The sequence below is a fragment of the Panthera onca genome, chromosome E1 (genome assembly GCF_046562875.1).
Source record: "Panthera onca isolate mPanOnc1 chromosome E1, mPanOnc1 haplotype 2, whole genome shotgun sequence".
Taxonomy (NCBI): domain Eukaryota; kingdom Metazoa; phylum Chordata; class Mammalia; order Carnivora; family Felidae; genus Panthera; species Panthera onca.
In genome coordinates, this window is record NC_138352.1 from 5,854,699 (window position 1) to 5,870,436 (window position 15,738).

Sequence of the window (15,738 nt, forward strand, 5' to 3'; positions counted from 1 at the left end):
TCTAGCTCTGTTCTGACAGTTCCTGAGGTTCCTGGGTCATTCATTCATACGCTTATCTCTCTAGCTTGAGTTGTTTCTTTATTTCTGGAACCTGGGGATTTTCCTTTCTTTCCTTAGGGTTCACCTATAGGATGACTCAAATATTTCTGTTGTAGTGAAAAGAGAGTTCCTAATCCCCATTGCAGTTTCAAGTTTCTATTAGATTTTTTTTTTATTCTTGAAGGCATGTGTTTTATTTGTATGTTAATCCTCTGTAGTACTTAGCATAGTGCTATACAACTCCATCAGTGCTTAATAGGAGTAGACAGAATGAATTTAAAAATGAATGAAAGGAAGCAACTTTAAATAATAAAAGTCAAAAGAGAGAAGGCCTTAATACTTCATTTATTTATTTGTTTATTTAGTAAGTAGGCTCCACACCCAGCACACAGCCCAATGTGGGATTTGAACTCATGACCCCGAGATGAAGATCTAAGCTGAGATCAAGAGTCGGATGCTTAACCGACTGAGCCCCCCAGGCACCTGGAGACTTTAATCTTTTAAATAGATGAATTGTCTCACCCCATCCCAAGTGGCTAGAGGAGTTAGGTAGGGGCCAGGAGATGATGGAAGGCATTACCTTACTCACTGTTGTATCAACAAGTATAATGTACTGCTTGATTTCAGAAAGAAAAAAGCACCATGCTGGTTGCTGTCCACAGAAATTCTGCCAACATCCCGGTGGTTGCTGGTTTATAATTTTATGGGTTTACAGAGGATCAAACACTGTATTATTATGTTTGGCTACTAACTCAGGTCAGCAGTTGAAAAGGAGAAGAAAGGGGAGCTGAGTGGGTTGGAGGGAAGGAGGGAGCATGCATAAGCTGGTGTATGTAACACAATAGACTTCATTTACTGAGTGTGAAGCAGTCTTAACTGAATCTCAGTGAATTTCCTTTCCACAGAAGATAATTAGTATATATTCAGAGGTCTGTTTTATAAGAATTGAAGATTTGGCAATTATGTACTGCTTTAATTTTGACTGTAGGATAAATTAATGAGTCATTTGCTCCATGTGTATGCTTTTACAGAGATTTGAAATGGAAGATTTTTATATCAACGAAGACAAAAACAGATGATCAGACTTATCCCAAATCCCAAATCTCTCTCCCTTCAAAAGATATGTATTTACCAAAATGTAATTCGTAGGAATATCAATATTAAATCTTACAAGTATAATTTTAGGCATTTAAAATAACATCCAATAATTATGGAGTGATTACAATACCTAAACTATTTTAAGACCTCAGACAATGTGTATATTTTCTCAGAAAAGGAACTTCAGATTATTAACGTAAGAAATTCTGCACCTTGACCGTCATATCATCTAGTGGGGCCAAGAGGAAATTAGGTTTGACTTCTTTGCCACAGCTTCTTTGCCTTGGATCCACAAGGGGCTAGAAGAAGGGGGGATAAAATAGTTAGGGTTGCAATTTTGTTTAATGTGAAACACACTAATTTTTCCTATATCTGCGACCTCTCTCTCCTGTTCCTTTCTCACAGTAACTGCTCGGTGGTGTTCGCTTTACCATTAGCTGGCTCCAAAGGAAATGGGAGAGGATTGTGCACGGACGTTACGAAAGCACCAGACACAATACAGCTGTGTTTATTATTATTAAGATAAAAGTGCATAGAAATCAAGACCTTTTCTTGGTCCATTTATCCATTATATTCTATATTCCATTATTCTCTCATCCAACAGGTATTTAGGGCATAGTTATTTTGTGTTTCGAGGCACTAAGAATGCAACAGTGAAGAAGTGAAAGCAACACCATTCCAGAGAGCATACATTCCGGCAGGGAGGTCTCATAAAGAAGAAAGCAAATATGTAAGTGCCATGGATAAAATGGAGGAGAGAAATAGAGGGGCTGGCTTGTGCTGGAAAAGCTATGTAGGGCAAGGGAGTCAGAGATGGCCTTTCTGAAGACAACAGTCATCAGATAGGTGAAAGATAAAAAAGGAACCTACTTTGCAAAGATTGAGAAGAAGCACTGATAGCAAGTAGGCCCTCCTCTAACATGTTTTGGGCTCCAGGATGACAGTACAGGTGGCATTCCATATGCCCTCTACCTAGATACTTGCAAGTCATAAATTGAGCTAACAAACTGGCAATCTAATATTTTCTATCCTTCTACCTTGACCAATAAACTTGCCCAACAACCTGGAGGGCCCTGCTTTGAATTTAGAATGCCTGGCCGCCTTGGCGTTCTTCACTGGCATGTGGGCCACATGGGGCCACTTCCTGGGCCCTCCACTGCATGAGCTCATCCATGGGCCCAACTCCCCTTGTCTTCACACCCCTGGCGGCCTCCCCCGATGTGGACCCCAGTCCCCACATCCAAGCTCTGCCCAGGCTACCCCTTGGCACCCTCTAGGGCCTAGAGAGTGCACATCAGTATTTTCAACCAATCTGACTTTACTAAAACTTTTCCAACCCTTTGTTGGGAAAGAGTCCAATAATCCCGAATGTGAGGCTCTCAAGCTGTGGCTAAGATTGAAATATTTCCAAAACGTCAAAAAAGGCCAGTAAACCTAGAATGGAGTAATAAGCAAAAGGCCATTCATAGTAGATGAAGTAGAAACACAGGAGCCAGGGGACTTTCGGCCATGCTGGGTAGTTAATTTTTCCCCAACGTAGTAGAAAGTTGTTAATTTGACCATAATCTTCTATGCTTCACCTATATCTTACACTGGCATTTTTATCTGCTACAAAACATGTTCCAAAACTACCCGTGTAGCTTACGGGTTTCAAGGAACAGTTTCCTGTCAGGTATCTGGTAGTATTCCTCCCCTCTCCCCACTCCATAAAAATAATAATGATAAAAATCAAAATCAAAATACTCCTACCAAACACCACCTACACAGAGAAAGTAAAACCAGTTCCATTTCATGGGAAGGAAAACTGGAGCTCACGTTTCTGTAGGAGGGAGAATACGAGACAATTAGGGGCAAGGAGATTGATTAGGCTCCTGCATCTTCCAAATGTTGGCCGTGTGATTTTGGATGAGTTAACCTCTCTACCTTTGATTTCATCTAATAAATCACTTAATAAATAGTGATAATAATAGTATTTACCACATAGTATTATTGCAGGAATTTAAATGAGGTCACCCATATAACGCACTTAACAGAATGCCCAACACATAATATATGGTCAATAAATGTTTGTTGTAATTAGTACAGCTACTACAAGTATAAGAACAACAACAGGGGCGCCTGGGTGGCTCAGTCGGTTGGGCATCCAACTTCGGCTCAGGTCACGATCTCGTGGTCCGTGAGTTCGAGCCCCGCGTCGGACTCTGGGCTGACGGCTCGGAGCCTGGAGCCTGTTTCAGATTCTGTGTCTCCCTCTCTCTCTGCCCCTCCCCTGCTCATGCTCTGTCTCTCTCTCTGTCTCAAAAATAAATAAACGTTAAAAATTAAAAAAAAAAAAAAAAAAGAACAACAACAACAACAACTATGTCCACTGTTACTATTACTTAGGCCTACAGTATAAGCAATTGAGAGAACTTAAAATTTGGCTTTTCTGATTTAAAGACTATGGTCATTTCAGGGAAAAAAAAAAAAGAGGCAAATAAGGGGCACCTGGGTGGCTCAGGCAGTTGAGCATCCGACTTCGGCTCAGGTCATGATCTCGCAGTTCACGGGTTTGAGCCCCGCGTGGGACTCTGTATTGAGAGCTGACAGCCTGGAGCCCGCTTCGGATTCTGTGTCTCCTTCTCTCTCTGCCCCTCCCCCACTCGCTCGCACTCTCTCTCTCTCTCTCTCTCTCTCTCTCAAAAATAAAATATTTAAAGAAAGGCAAACAGAACTTCAACAGCATCATTATTTGTAGACAACCTCCCTCATCCGCCTTCATAATACGAAAGGAGGTAAAGTGAGGGCATTGACATGTCATAATTTTGTAAAGTCGAAGCTGTTTCCTTTGCATACAGTCACGCTCACTGTGAAGCTGGCTTGGAATCCGCAGCTGCAGGGAGCTCTCGAATGTTCACACCAACGGAGTGAGACAGTTTTGAAAATATGAAACAATGAGCTACAAAAACTGATCATAATTCGGTTTTTGGCTTTTGGCTTTAGGGGTGGAGGGTCAAAGTCTCTCCCTGTTTCTGTCTCTCTCAACTGCTCTCCTTGTCTCTTTTTTCTCTCACTGTCTCTGTCTCTGTCTGTCTCTCCTCGAGACACACACACATTAGACGCGCATACACAGTTTTCTCTATATTGTCTTCTTCTCGCTTAGACCCACTTCGGTGCCCTACAACTACTGCAGACAGTGTAGTCATTATCAATAGTTAACTACCTGTGCGTGAGTCAGACTCGCAATTTTGACACAGGCTTCAGTATCTTGCCCTATGAAACATCGTGTGCCATTCGTGACAAGTTCAGTGGGCTAGGAAACCATAATAAGGTGGTTTTCAGAATAACATGTTTTGTTCTCAAACATTGTACCTGGACGTTGCACTGCCTCTAGGCAAACTTAGAGCTATGGCGTGTGGTGGGCACTTTGAGCTCAGGTTGACTGGGGTCACATCCTTGCTTTCCAGAAGGAGTTTCTCCAGGTTTCAATCTCTCCGAACATCAGATTCCTTTTCTGCGAGGAAGGCTACCATCAATCACTGCTTTGGTGTCTGTTCGTATTTATGATTATCATAATTACGTGAAATTAGGGCTGAGAGACTCTGGGAGGCCCAGGCTAATGCATATATACTACTCAAGAGGCAAATCTTTGACAAAGATCTTTAAGAGCAAGTTGTTAATATAGGTTCCTCAGAAAGAAAAGCCCGAGGCCAGGGCTGTGTGTGGGTCGATTATTTTGAGAAGAAATCTCAAGCAGGAGGGTTGGAGGACTGGAGGAAGTACCTCAAGGATGGCAGGGGAGACAGTTAATGGGAGCTATCCCACTGGTCTCCAGTGAGCTGATAGTTTGACTGCCTGTCCCTGTGGGGCTCCTCTGAAGAACTGGGTTTAATGGGATTTCGAATTATCCATCGGAAAGAAGGAAGATGAAGACTTTTATTGACTCGTTTCCATCCTCCTGAATTCAAGCGTTGACCCACGGGACAGTAATTCCTCAGAGCCACCAGGATGCACACGGAGGAGCACCCGGAAGGTTCTTGTAATTATCCCACCGTGTGGGTGTCAGAGAGGCCCTGGGGCAGAAAGGGAGAGACGCTCATTGGAGCTGCAGCAAGAGGCTGTCAGATCACACGGTTGGCAGCTAGCAGCTGTTGCTGTGGCACAATCTTAGCAAAAGATGGGCCAGGAGGATGTGAGGTCCGGCCCAAGGGGACCTCACACGCACGTCTACGTGCATGTTCCCTCGTGATGGGTTAGTGAGAGCAGTGGGTTAGTAGCTCTCCTTTAGTAGAATTCAAAACAATATAAGAATGTTATAAATTCAGATCATTGTTAGTCATCTTGGGGAATAAGAAATGGAAGGAAAAATTCTTTTCCCTCTTCTATCTAATGCAGACTTTTTAAAGCTTGGCCCTCCTCCCATCTGGGATGAGATGTGAGTTCTTCGTTGGAGGAAGGGCTGCTCTGTGCACTGAAGGATGTTTAGCAGTATCTCTAGCCTCTATCCACTGGATTCCAGTAGCACCCCATCCCCTGGTCATCCCCAAGTTGAGACAATAGGAAATGTCTTCAGACATTTCCAGAAACCTCCAGGGGATAGGCAGTTGCCCCCAGTTGAGAGCCACTGATCTAACAGAGTTGAGATGTATTTTCTGCTCCCCCTTTCTCTCTACCCCCACACCCCCCAGTCACTGGCCCCCATGAGTTTCTATGACCCGGGCACACAAGCATCCCATACCTATGACTTCCACCCCTATCCTAGTGACCTGTACCGACCAAGATTTTTCTCTGCAGCTCTGTTTACTAGAAGTTGCTATTAAAAGCAACTTGATAGGGCCAATGCAACTGGATGTAATTAAGAGCAGTGAAATAAAAGAATCTTCTGAAAAAAAGTATAAAGGGAGTACTCAAATAGTTTGCTGCAATGAGATATGGTTAAAAATATTTTTTATGTGTTTTTCTCCATGTTAAAATGCCCCTGATTTAATAAAGAACGGTTTAAAGAGTACTCCAGAATGTTTCCTTTGGTAAGCATACGCCACACCAACAACTTAGTGAAGATAATATAAGTCTGTCCAGGAACAATTCTTTCTCTGTCAAAAGTTACATCTTTTTTTTTAATTAACTTTTATTTTTAGAATAATCTTAGATTTACAGAAAAATCATGACTATAGTATGGATGCTTCTTGGATACCACACGCCCAGTCATCCCTATTATTAACATTGGTCACAGTTATTACATTTGTTACAATTAATGAAACAAAACGACACTTTTTTATTAACTAAAGTTTATACTTCATTTAGATGTTTTTTTTTTCCTTTCTCCTAATGTCCTTTACATTAGGATCCCAGGATCCCAGGATTCCAGGATCCCATCAGGACACCCTATTACATTTAGTCATGTCTCCTTAGGCAACTCTTGACAGGGCTGGTTGGTAACCTTCTTTCTAATCCAGGCCTTCTAAATCGAGGAGCATGGGGTGACCCTTCAGGGCAGAGCATTAAGGTGGCTATGGGTGAGAAATGTTTCGTTCTAGTTGTAGGCAAATAATAATAGCAATAATAACCAATCATTGCATTTTTTACCATGCATCCCGGCAAGTGCTTTTCATGCATTAATTCAATGAACCTTCTTGAGAACCCTAGAGAGTAGGGACTGGTTACCCCATTTTACAGAAGAATACATTGGGACACAACGCACAGACGTAACGTTTTCATTGTCCCGTAACTAGTAAGTGGGACTTACTAGTAAGCAACCCCTGGAAACTAAGTCTCTTAGTGAGGTCTGATGCTAGTGGGTTTTTTTTCGTCTTGTCATTTGTTTCTCTTTCTTTCTTTCTTTCTTTCTTTCTTTCTTTCTTTCTTTCTTTCTGTGTTTATTTATTTTTGAGAAAAAGAGAAACAGTATGAGTGGGGAAGGGGCAGAGAGAGAGAGAGAGAGAGAGAGAGAGAGAGAGACAGAATCCAAAGCAGGCTGCAGGCTCCAAGCTGTCAGCACAGAGCCAAACATGGGGCTCGAATCCACAAACTGTGAGATCATGACCCGAGCCGAAGTCGGATACTTAATCGGCTGAGCCAACCCAGGTGTCCCACTTCTTGTCATTTGTAACATGTCCCTACCATCACCTTCCTTGATGAAGCCTGTGGCTCTCCATTCCGCCATAGCTTGTAAGCTACTTGGAAACAGAGATCCTTTTTATTCATGTCTCTATCCACAAAGCACTCAGTTCGACGCCTTATGCATTTAAAAGCATTTGCTAAAGGATTATCGAATTGAATTTTTTAATTAAAAAAAAATAACCTAAGTTATTCTGGCCTCCAAGCTTGAACCCAGCAGCTCTGAAAATGAGCAAGAAGAATGCTTCTGGCAGAATAAGAGCTAAAAATACCCTCTCATTAAAGTAATGCTCAGAAATACCAGTGAGCTCTGGGAAGAGACATTTCTTCAGGTCCTCTGGCTATATACAGCCCAGGGCTGAGGTCTAATTGTAGGAAACAGTGCCCTGTCCAGGGCGCTGCCCTTGCCCATGCTGGAAAACGTCAAGGTGTGGTGGAATGCCTTCTGGTCTGGGATTCGGGAGACTGAGGGTCCAGCGTGGATCCTGCCAGACACTAACTCGGTGACCTCCAGAAATCTTAATCTCTCTGGAGCTCCAAACGCCTCACCTGTAAAATGCTGGTGAAGGATCTTGGGCAAACTCTCAGCGTTCCTCCAGCTGTAACTTTCTATGACTTTAGGTGCAATTATGTGAGTCCTGGAAGCAGTGTTCATCCACGCAGCCTTTTTGGAAAAGGGGGAAGGAAAAAGGAAAAGAAAAACACTTCCATAAAAGTATTTATAGCACTGCCAGTGACTATGAATCACGGCATAATTAATTCTCTTTTATAAAGTTGCCTTGTTCCCTAACTTAGTGCAGTAATTCCCAAGCCCTGTTCAACAGCAGCTCCATTGACAGATATGGCATTTTCCTCGTCACTTTGCACTGAATAAGTTCAAAGCCTCCAGACTAATCTCTGAGTTTCTGCCAGTTCTAAGTTCCTGTAACGGCATGATGCTAATCACATGTGACTGACTGACAGACCCAGTTGCCGAAGGATGTTAAGATGAATGTGATCTTTTTTGACTTTCATAAAGCTTCGGATTAATTTCCTCACATCAGTTTTGTCTGTCAAGTTTTAATATTAAGTGCTTTACAAATTAATTATGATTGGCCTAGAAAAATTAGCCATAGGCTGGTTTGAAATAGCTGGGTGCTGATGCTTGTAGTTACTGTAGATAACAAAATTCCCTCTTGTGCAAATGTATTCAGCCCTCCATTTCTTCGATATGATTCTTTCTGGCACCGCTTTCTGATAACTTGGCTTCTTCCTAACACCTTCCAGAACAATATTTCCTCATAAGACACGTCTCTCGAGTCTCAAATTCCACTCTAGGATTCTTAAAATGGAGTTTAGGAAGCTACTTGTAGGTATTCATGCCAGAGGGCTTGGTATCCTCTTGATCTTTAATATTTTGCAGATTCTGTTTTTATTTACTACACATCCACTTCCAACTTGGAGTTGAGAAACCATTGTTTCAGTCTCTTCCCCCTGAATTAGGGAATTGAGGGATTAGTACGAAGCTCACAGTAGCTGATATTATGTTGACAAATTCTACTGAAGGACCAAAGGAGAAAAATGGTAGGTCTGTGCAATATAAACGCATGTGTAGTCACTCTTCCAGTTGGGTCTTATGTCATATTTGACTTTTGATGGGACCCATGTGGATAAAAGGTAGCTCACCCATAGGTGAGATTTCCTCTTTGACCTCGAGCAAGGAGGTAACCTATGTGGTATTGATCCCCTCACATGTAGAATAAAGTATTTGGACTGGCTGACTTCTGAGGTTTTTAAAAAAACTGCGCAATGAAAAGATCCAGGAAACAGTCTGGATCAATCCATTTTATCACTGCCCAAGCTGGTTCATATCTAAAACAATGGCTAATTATGGGTCATTTTGAAGTGTGTTTTGTTTTGTTTTGTTTTGCCATAATTTTGAAGGATAAGCCTTTGGTGTATCCTGTCAGGGTAACACTGTCACTGTATAAAAGATGTGGCCACCAGGGTGGTGAATTTGTCTGATAGAAATGGCACCATACTTTCATCACTAGAGGTAGTCGTAGAAATTTACATGCCGCACTAAAAGCCTAAACATTTGGGAATCACTCAGAATATGATCAGTCTGCCGTAAATGCTCCCGAGAAGGATAGTAGCAAGCCAGACAAGAAGTGTAATTTTTGGCAGAAAAAACCACTTTTCTGAAAGCCGGGTCCTCAATATCCACTTGACCCCAAATTGAACAGATTTAAAAATACCCAGGGATTTCCAGCTCTGTCTGTTGTTTCATTGCCTTTAGCCGATACTTAGCCCTCAGCACGGCCTTTTAGAGTTGTGTCTTTCAATCATATTTTCAATTTGTAAGCAGATAGAGATACAGCTACAGAAAATGACTGAGGCACTTTTTCTTGTTTGTTGTCGTTGCTGTTGTTGTTTTGTTGTTCTGTGTCGCTTTTCAGGTTTTTTTGTTTGTTGTTGTTGTTGTTGTTGTTTTTAAGTAGGTTTCACAGCCAGTATGGAGCCCAACACGGAGCTTGAACTCACGATCCTGAGAGCAAGACCTGAACTGAGATCGAATCAGATGCTTAATCAACGAGCCACCCAGGCACCCCCTCTTTCTTGTTTAATGATATTCTATTATGTGAGAGAAAGTATCTTTTTTTTTTTCTTTTTACTTTACATCTAATAAAGTACATCTTACACATTTATGAAGAAACTTCGAGGGGCGCCTGGGTGGCTCAGTCGGTTAGGCATCCGACTTCAGCTCGGGTCATGATCTCGCGGTTTGTGAGTTCGAGCCCTGCTCTGTGCTGACAGCTCGGAGCCTGGAGCCCGCTTCAGATTCTGTCTCCTCCTCTCTCTGCCCCACCCGTCCTCATGCTCTGTCTCTCTCTGTCTCTCAATAATGAATAAACGTTAAAAAAAAATTAAAAAAGAAAGGAACTTTGAGACTCCACCTAAGACAGCAATTTAAAACTGGCAATCTCCTGAGTTATGTGCAGCCTCACTTGTACCTCAGGTTGGTATGTCCTCATCGGCAGCAGATCTGATTTCACAATGCAGCTCAGAGTATAGGATCTTAGAATGTTAGGGGAAGGGGCGAGAGACGCCCAGATATTCTCCATAGAATTGCAAAGCAGCTGTACTGTCCGGTGAGGCAGCCCAGAGATCCTGCACCCTGTCACGGTCACTGTATGACCGAAGAGGGCTGCCAGGTCTCAGTACAGCCCAAGCAACTTTCTTTTCAGAGCTAAGTATTTTATTCTTTCCTAGGCTGCTAAACATCAATGGACAGTCATGCTGATTTCTCACCACGTGACTTCTCTCTCATGACATCTTTACCTGCTGAGATGAGAAATCTGTCAGGGTGAAGCTACGTGTTCGACATAGCCCTTTTTGATTTCTGCTCACTACAGAAATGAACCTGACATAAGACTTGTGGAATAAGAGAAACACTAACTTGAGGTTGGTTTTGCCTAATGGGCTAGCTAATTCCAACTTTTAGTCTTGTGAGGTTGCCCTGATCTAGAGGAGTTTTTATCATTATTTACCTAGGGCGTGTTGTTTGGTTCCAGTTGTCTTTCCTGTAACATAGGCGTTATCTACCTGGAGTTGGAGAAACTAAGAACAATGGCATAGAAAGGAGAACTAGGGGTATGGTTCCTGGTCTCAAAAGACGAAGCAAAAGCTCTGCGAATTTTGAAACTAAACAAGTCAAACCCAACCACCTCTCCCTTTCTTTGCAGGGCAGACACACGTGATCGGAAGCAGAATAGGAACTGTTCTTACCTTGTGTGTCACCATTGCTATGAAAATAGAATGTGCTTCCTTTATATCCTGTTGTTCTTTAAAATAAAGTTTTGATACGAGTAGGTCTGTTTCTAACTCTGTTCGTGTCACAACACTTGAAATGGTTCTTGCTTTCAGTGGGTTCCCCTTTGTCAGCTCAGGGTCTCATTGTGCGGCATTTTCCATAGGAAAACAATTGCTTGTTTGCAATGTGGCAAAATGGCTTCCTTGCAGACACCCAGGACACAAGGTTATAGAACTTCCCATTTTTTAACTGGCGGATGACTGCCCAGCTGAGTAATGAAATCGTGGTAGGAAGAGAATGGCTAAGGGTTTTGTGGTCCAGACTCTTTTGGAGCGATTAAAGCCTTCTTTATATTAAAGATTCTGTGAAGAAAAACCATTGAGTGCTCTGTTCTAGGAGGAAGACTGGGACCTTACATAATACCTATCTTTGAATTCTAGGTTGTCCACTGGTAGGCTGTACCAACGTGGACAATTATATAGCTTTGTAAAGTTTAAATATCTGTCCCAATACTCTCGCTCCAGAATTCCTCATTAATTGAAGTTGGCAATAATTATGACATACGTTTGTATGGTGATGTGCCCAGTGAATTTTTATCCATGGCATATATTTGTATGGTGACGTGCCCAGACTGGAATTTTTATCTCAGGTAACCATCGTGTTTGGAATTTATTCAGATTTCTGCCTTTAGTTAGGGATGGTACCTGTTGATCTGAGAGATTCCCTAGAGAGGTGCCTAAGATTCACCCAGGTATCCTTCTACTGTTCTTCATGAGGAAAGCAATTGCATTTTCATTAAACTGGGGTCTGAGCTCTCTGGGGACTTGACCTTTTCATAACCATAGGTGTAATGAAATCCTGAGGGCTGGGTAGAGCTATGTGGAAATGTGTGTGAGAAAAACAAAACTGCTTTGGCAGCAAAAGGAAGGATTGAGGATTTAGCTTCTCCCTGAAATTCCCATATGGTAAAAGTAGCTAGGTTGGCCCAAGATGGATGGCCTTGATTAATGCTTCATGTCAAGGAAGGCTGAAGTGGCTCTGAATTTGTGCCATGTACAACTCAGGCAGTTTCATGAGAAAGGTGTCTATGACTGAGCGTTGCCCCCAGTGAACTGAGTACCAGCTGATCCTGGTTCATGGTCTAATAGAGCTGGTCTTTATGGATTCTCCAAAAACTGTGTAAAATTACATTTCTATGTTAAAAAAAAAACCATTCTGTCTTAGTAAAGGAGACTATTACTTATAAATCTTACTGTCTGTCAGAGCGTTCTCAGCTCCTGACCATTTGCAATCAGCTTCTAGCTCATTTGGAGTGGGATGAGAATTTGAGAGGTTTCTTAATTCTGGTGTGGGAAATGGAAAGAATTCAACTCTTGGTGGTCAAAAAAAAAAAAAAAAAAAAACAAAAAACTCAAAACAAAACAAAAAAACTGGGGAATGACTCTTTTCATATCACTGAGAAAAACACTGGCCTGTTCTTTGGCCTTTGGTTTCATAAAGAAGCTTGTTAAGGATCCAAACAACATCAGAGCCTCAATTCCCTTGGCCTCCTATTTTACTTTATTCTCACTATTTTCAAATGAAAGGAGTTGGTGTTTGAAGGAAGTATCCGTAGATAAAGTGTTCTTTTCTCTCTCTCCGAGTTCACCTCTGGCCCAGTTCACTCTCTTGTGTTATCCAGGAGACATAGTTACACAAGTTCCAGATTTTCATATATTTATCAACCAGGAGGACCCCACCAGGCAGAGGCTGTCCCTTAATTCTTCACTGCTGTACTCCATTTTTTTTTTCTCCAGCATGCTGACATCTTGGTGAAATCTTGACCTACTCCCAGATAAATAAGATGTACAGATGTGGAAGGATAAAAGTCTCTTAGCTTGCATCGTTAATTTGGGGATGGTATTCACTGTTCCCCATATAACACTTATCAGATATGGATAGCACTCGACACTTCTCACCACGCCTTTGTGTACATTATCTAAGTTGCTTCTTGGACAACCTTCTGCAATTGTTGGTATTATGCCCTTCTTATGGATTCATTATTCATTCTCCAAGTAGAATTGAGTTATGCTATGTTAGGTATTGAGGATACAGTTTTAAAGAAGCCATGTTCTTTGCCTTAACGGAGATGATAGGCCAGTGAAGGATAAAGATAAGTAAATGGGTAATGGTATATAGGGAAATAACTGCTAGAATAGGACTGTATGGGAAGGCATAAGAGAGAGAATGTTTTGAGACTGTGGTAGAGACCCTGTTGAGGTACACCACTTGGCCATTCCTATATCAGTGCGTGCCGGTCTGTCTTCCACCTGCCAGCACTTTCATCTGTTTAAGGAGGCTTTCTTTGGTCACTCAGGCTATTCATCCCTTGACCAATGACTGGTAAGCATTAGTATGCAAATATCCCAGGTCCTTTGCTCTTCAGATGGGTAATTCTAGGTACATGCTTCCTACTGCTTTCTATACTTTCCCAGTTGGATCAAGCTCCATAACCCACAGTGATAACTGTCTTGATAACACTCTGTTAGTGGCCCCTTGCCTTTGCATTTCACTTTGGCACTTTGTTTTTCCTGGGATCACATTCCAAATAAACTACTTGAAGTCTAACCCATGTCTCAGAGTCAGCTTCCGGAAGAACCTAAATAAGAGGAAATGATCAATAAAGTATCTTTTAAAGGTAAAGAAAAAATATATATGTTTCTATTTAGAATATAGTTTTCATTCTTTAATCTGTTCATTTATTTCATAAAATTTGAGTACCGTTTGCATGCTTGGTGAGAGTTCCTGAATATCTGGGAGGAAGGAAATAGACATAATTTCTGATTTCAAGGGGCCATAGTCTAGTGGAAATAGGTCAATAAAAATAAACATATAGGAAGAATCTTTGAGAATACATATAGAGGATATACAGGAAAACATAGCAGTAGGACTCATTTTGAGAAAAATAAACACTTCGTTTTATCAGTGTGGACACTAATGCAAAGAGAAGAGAAAAGGTGACCCAACCCACCTGGCCAGGATCAGGCAGAGCAAGGACAGTGGTGCAGGTCTCTGTATTCTAATCCAGTATTCTTCCTACCATACCCCTTTGTCTCTTGCTCATTGAAATGACAGGAAAGGGTTAAACTACTTAAATTTTGTGACTATCAGTTATGTCCAGAAAGGTATGTGATTACGTGGTAACCACCAACTAGCTGTTTCAAATGGAGTTTAAGTTAGCTAAGGAACAAATAGGTTAGAAAATGATTTCTTCCACTTTTTCTTTAACTCTCCTCATGGGCCAAACTCAGCAATCTGAAAAGGTTTTATTTATTTATTTATTTATTTATTCATTCGTTATTTTACTTACTTATTTATTTATTTATTCATTTATTTTTGAGAGAGAGAGCGAGCACAAGTTGGGGGGGATGGGCAGAAGGAGAGAGAGAGAGAGAGAGAGTCAATGCAGAGCCTGATGTGGGGCTCTGTCCAACGACCCTGGGATTGTGACCTGAGCCAAAATCAAGAGTCGGACACTCGACCGACTGAGCCATCCAGGCGCCCCAAAACTCAGCACTCTTAACACCGGGCTCTTGAACAAATGTCATTTATGTAGCTGCGATGGGTTGGGAAGGAACAAGTGGCTCCAAATGCTCTTTACATCCTTGTCTTCCACCCCTGATCTCAGAGCAATCTCATCTTATAGTCCAGGCTTTCTCCCTTGAGCTGGATATGATATGTGATGGCAGCAGTGTAAGCAATGTATCCAGGATTGTGGCTTGGCAGCTCTCAATCCCACATCTTCAGTAGCTATTCCCAAGGCAGAAGCCAAAAGGTTGACGTGGGTCCTAAATCGTCATCTGAATCATCATGATGCATCTGAAGGTGTCCAAAATGAAGTCCAGGGCTTTTTAGTGTTACTCTCCTCAAAAACAGAGCCTGCTCATATACTCTTCCAGCTCCCTTCATGTTTGCTGCAGCAATATTAGGTGATGGATTTGCCCATAGACCGAATTAATAGAAATAAGTTCTGATTCTTCCTAGTCCAACTGAAGCATTCTGGCAATTGCTTCTGGGTATAAAATTGTGACTTTTGCTTTGTTATTAAGGTACCTGCAGTTCATAGAAAGGGACCATGTGCTCTCATTTCATGTTCTCCTAAATTAGAAAAATTTAGTGAATGCTTTATACACCTCCATCCCAACAAATATTCCTTGGATTTCTAGCATTCTTTACATTTATCCCCTTCTCTAGGCCTCTAGCAATTCTGAACTCCATTAACCATAGTTATAAATCTCCATTATAACTTGATGTATAGAGCAGTTAATATTCACAATCTGTAATCGCTCAAATGAATATTTATTTCAATACTTCAGCTGCGACATCTAAAAATGAGGTAAATAATTTGACAGGGACCTCAAAAGCCTGGATTATTTTCTTTCAACTGGGAAGTATGTGACTTCTTAAAATATCTCAGGCTCTTTTTTCATAGAACTTATATGAATGCCCCTATTGATTTTTTCAAGAGACTGGAAAGGGAAAAGATTTGGATTACAAAATTCTTGGCTATTTTTAGAAAGCATTTAACAATCAAAAGATGTACTGAGAGATTTTTTTTAAGAGAATGCTATGATGTTGTGAATGTGATCCCTAGTTAGTAACTAAAGTGTTCATGTTAAAGTGGTGATCATCATCCAAGTAAAATCATTGTCATTGTCATTGTTGTTGTCTAA

General features: G+C 41.4%; 1 long non-coding RNA gene across 1 annotated transcript; it reads right to left on the reverse strand.

Moving 5' to 3' along the window:
* Positions 1 to 372: 372 nt before the first annotated feature.
* On the reverse strand, positions 373 to 2,960 carry LOC132688619 (uncharacterized). The gene is made up of 2 exons (XR_009614626.2): positions 2,887 to 2,960; positions 373 to 1,436 (listed from the first exon to the last, which is right to left on the reverse strand). It is a non-coding gene; the product is annotated as an uncharacterized LOC132688619 (long non-coding RNA).
* Between the last annotated feature and the right edge of the window lie 12,778 nt (positions 2,961 to 15,738).